Raw genomic sequence first — 4,684 nt, 5'->3', positions numbered from 1 at the left:
GAACAACATATAAACCAACAACCTCTATTTTGACAAAATAAAGGTACCAACCTCGATCCTGGCCCGAATTCATGTGAAATAATTTTTGTTGGGAGCATATCCACAACTTGGACCATAGGTCTATAATATTTGAGGTTGCATGGAAACCTAATGATGCTATTGAGTCTCATATTCTTATCGTGTCCTTGAGTCCATCTGATCCATTTGCATCCTAGTTGGATTGGGATGAGTTAATTAAATGCTCATGTTAGCTTCAAAGCTTCTTGATTTTTCAAGAGATTTCTATGGATGACAAATCTCATGCTTCTATGTTGTTAGAAAATCATACTAGACCAGCTGGCGGAAATTTAGAACAAGGTCGCTCTTCTAGATTTTATAATACATTGACCTCTTTATTACCACACAAAATCTTATCACTAGAAAGATGAGGATAGCTGCATACTTTTCTATCTACTATATCTTTTTGTCAGAAGGATTGAGGAGAGAATTAGGAAACAAAATTAGGAGAGAATTAGAAAAAAAGAAGTGTAGTAGTATCTCAAAGAAAGTTTTTCACTGATTCGTAATGGCTACCTTAATGCTTTCCATAATGCCCATGGGACATCTCATAGGACAGTAAAAATTAGTATGGGGAGATAGGGAGAGATGCAATATAGCTTTCCGATTGGAACTCAATACTATAGTTATATTTATATATGGTATTAAGAATCATATCAAGAAAAAGTTGCTCTTTGATTTGGACAATCTTAGATTTATTTCTTATAAATAGAACTGAGGAAATTATCCTATATAAATCCACCTGATATTCTTTACAGGTACAAAATAGTACTTCACATCACAAGAGCAAACATGGCTAATAAATCCATCCTCATGGCTTCATTTATACTAGTTCTCTTATTGATGGCATCTGGTCTCTCTCTCTCTCTCATATGGACACACACACACATATGTTGTTTAAAGTTGGTAACATTTTGTACTAATGCTCAAAGCAATTAGGCTTTGCATAATCTTTTTCTACAAAAAAATGTTTTGTAATAATAGAAACTAATAATGTAAGCCTTCATTTTATGTAGGTGGAGTTATTTTGACAGCTACCACAAACAAAGCACAAGGATGCGATAATGATGGTGATTGCAAGGCTTTGTGTGGGAAGTGCACTCTCAATTGCCTCATCAACAAGTGCTATGCAACCCAAGAGAGGAGGGGTGAATTGGGTTCTTAAATAAAAAATTAAGTGAAAATTGTGTCACAAAGTGCCTTAGATGAGATATATATGTGACTTACAGTGGCAAAAATAAGAAATGTGTAGAGTATTCAAGTGAGAAAGTAAGAATTAATACAGGAAGGCAAGAAGTATAATAAAGATACTATAAATAAGAAGAGTTTATAGTGGTTTGGTGCCAATCTTGCACCTACATCCACTCTCTAAGTTCCTACTTAAGAATTTTAATCTACTAATCATATTCAATGAGTACAATATTAGATTCTATTGATCCTAACTTTTTTCCAACTAGACATTTATTTTTTGAATTCAAACCAATCCTACACACTCCAATTCAAGATTCATGTCAACCTTTTTCAAGTTTTGGAACCCTCCAAAACTTGTACACACAAGAGCAATGAGATGAAAAGAGTTTTACAATGACAAATAAGTTTAGCTCCTTAATGAGCACAATATAATAATAAATATACTTTAAAAAAATTTAAAGAAGCCTTTAAGAACACTCTCAGTTAGGATGGAGAGTTGAATGAGCTTTGAAAAGGTGGTTGAGCTTGAATTGAATGCTTCTTTAGCTTGGATCTTAAATTTCTTTTGAAATTTTTTTTTTCTCGATTTCTCTTGAGTTTTTCTTCCTTTTGGATGTCTTTATACCTTCAATCAATATTATAGAATATCTAGTATCTATTTAGAGCCATTGGAGAGTGATTATAAAAAATTAAATACATCAAAAATAGACTAGAAAACTAGCCATTAGGTGTCAGGCCCACAGGGGACGACATGAGTCGCCCCTTGAGAAAAAGGTCATCCCCTTTTGGACAGCAAAAATAAGCTTTTTGTTTTGGGTCTAGGAACAATAGAGGTTGTCCTATAGCTCATCCCCTAGCAAAAGGGTCATCTCATGAATCGTCCCTTTTTGTATGCCAACCCAAAACTCAACGTATCAGCGTCCCTTTTCATGAAAAGAGATGACCTTGGGGTCACCCCCTTTTATCCAAAATAGATTTTTTTTAATTTTTTATTTTTGAAACTCTCAAAATTATCTCTAAATGATCTGAAGTCATCTTGAATGTTCTTGAGGCTTTCGAAAAATATTGTTCTCATCTCCAACTTGATGAATTTGCAACTTTGGCCTTCTTCAAACATCTTTATCAATTCAAAATTCTTAAATTTTTTGAAATACACACTTAAGCTTCTCTAAAAATAAAAATCATTAGTACTCCTCTCAAATATTTTATTGTCATCAAAATCAATTCTTGAGGCAACATATGCCATATTATATTTTAAGCCTATAGTAGATGCACATGTCCAACAAGGAGGTTACAAAATGGATTAATGGCACTGTAACCTGAATCTTTGCCGAATGCTAATAAAGTCATTTTTTGATGCTTATATGCATTGCAAAGGTGAGCGACGACTTTTCAAAATATATCAATAAAATATGAAAAATTATTTCTTGATGCTTTGTAAAAGCATCGTGAAAAATAGTGGCAATAGTTTATTGCGTCGCAAACTAATGATGCTAATAAGCATCATAAGTTTGCCGACACTTTATATAAAGGTCGGCAAGTGCAAATACTTGATGATGCTTTAAGTAATGATACAGTCTAAAGCATCATTGAGTTTAAAAAATGATGCTTTTAGAAAACATTAGCAATATTCAAAATTCATAATGCTTTATAAAATCGCCGGTTCATTTTTATAGCACAAATACAACCAAAAACATTGTCTTGACATGCTTTTGATCAGAATTAGCTAGTCTATAGATTGGCAATGGTACCGAGGGAGTAGAGATAGGACAGGAGCACCATCAATGAGATTGCTCTAATTGACATTAAACTACTATTAAGTGTGTGTTGATATTTCAAGCTTTAGAGAGGCAAGAAGGGATCTTTTTATGGGTACAAAGCAGAGCATAGTTTAGGTTTCTATCACACATAAGGTCACAAATATTTAGCTTTGGAAAAATATGGATGGCAGATTTATGATCCACGAGAATTTCATGCTCAGTGTTTGGTTGCGATTGCTAATCTGAATAAGCTTTCATTTTGTTATACTACTTTTTGACGCATTGTCTTATTGGGAATGTTGCTTGGGTTGATGGATTAGTCAAGTGTATGCTTTGTATTGCATAATAATGTTATTATCAATATCATTTTATATATGGATGCATACCTATCTTGCAAAAATTTAAGAGATTGTAGGGCACATGAGCAACATATAAACCTTTTCTTGATTTGTGCATGTCATCCTTGTGTAGGGGCCTTGCTAATCCTCTCTTGTTTGTTCGGATTTTATTGGATGTCTCCAAAGAGATGAACAACATATAAACCTACAAACTCCTTTTTGACAAGATAGAGCTACCAACCTCGATCTTGGCTAAAATTCAAGTGGCATAATTTTTGGTTGGAGCATATCCACAACCTGGACCATAGGTCCATAATATATGAGGTAGCATGGAAACCTAATGATGCTATTGAGTCTCACATTCTCATATATAGATGGGTCAATACTTGGTTCATCATGTTGTTGAGCCCACCTGATCCATGGATAACAATTCCATGGATAACAATTCTTAGGCTTCATATGGTTAGAAAATCATACCAGCCCAAGCGGTGAAAATTTAAAACAAGGCCATCCTTCTATGTTTTATAATACATTGACCTCTTTATCACCACACAAAATCTTATCATTAGAAAGATGGGGGTGGCAGCACAATTTTCTATGTACCATATCTATTTATTGGAAGAACCAAGGAGAGAATTAGGAAACAAAATCAAGAGATGGTGCACGATCTTTTATATATGAAAGATATCCACTTGATATAGGATCTTTTATATATGGAAGATGTCCACTTGATACATGATCTTTGATATATAGAAGATGTTAATTAGGGATTGACTAAATTATTTGGCCAATATTTAATTTCTATACTTAGATTTTTTTTTCAAGAAAAGCTAGCTAAGAGTTTCTTTATTTGTCTTTTCTTTTTTTCTTCAAGCACAACTCGTTGTGCTTATAACCTGTAACTCCTTGAGGGTCTTTGGCATCAATGAAATGAATCAACTTTTTTCTATTCTCAATTATCTCAAACATTTGTATAGTTTTGGCATTCGTTTTCTTTTTGAGTAATCTAAGAGCCCCAAATGGTGCTTCGGGTTTATCTTTTCCATGCTTCGAGTTGTATCAAGTGGTATCAGAGCCTCGAGTCTTCCTCGATGTTTGATCCATGGCCTTCGACAATGCTATAAGAAGGAACAACCTTGCAGACAATCACCCCAAGACCCTCTCTTTGGCCGATGTGATGGCAACACTTTAATACTTATCAAATAGGGTTGATGTGATCAACCACTATCTAGAAAGAGTGGAGGCAGAAGTACGAATCTATGTCAAATGACGGATCATCCCTACCACCAAGAAAAGACCTACACCAATCAATATCAAGGTGTTGATGTTCGTCTTAGG

At 34.2% G+C, this 4,684-nt stretch overlaps 1 non-coding gene across 1 annotated transcript; it reads right to left on the bottom strand.

The window, feature by feature from the left end:
* Positions 1 to 3,433: 3,433 nt before the first annotated feature.
* LOC114914583 (U6 spliceosomal RNA) lies at positions 3,434 to 3,536 on the bottom strand. The gene has a single exon (XR_003802067.1). It is a non-coding gene; the product is annotated as a U6 spliceosomal RNA (small nuclear RNA).
* Positions 3,537 to 4,684: the final 1,148 nt, after the last annotated feature.

This window comes from Elaeis guineensis, chromosome 10, assembly GCF_000442705.2.
Source record: "Elaeis guineensis isolate ETL-2024a chromosome 10, EG11, whole genome shotgun sequence".
Lineage (NCBI taxonomy): Eukaryota > Viridiplantae > Streptophyta > Magnoliopsida > Arecales > Arecaceae > Elaeis > Elaeis guineensis.
The sequence above is the reverse complement of the archived record's forward strand: the minus strand, read 5'-3'. Positions and strand labels throughout refer to the sequence as shown.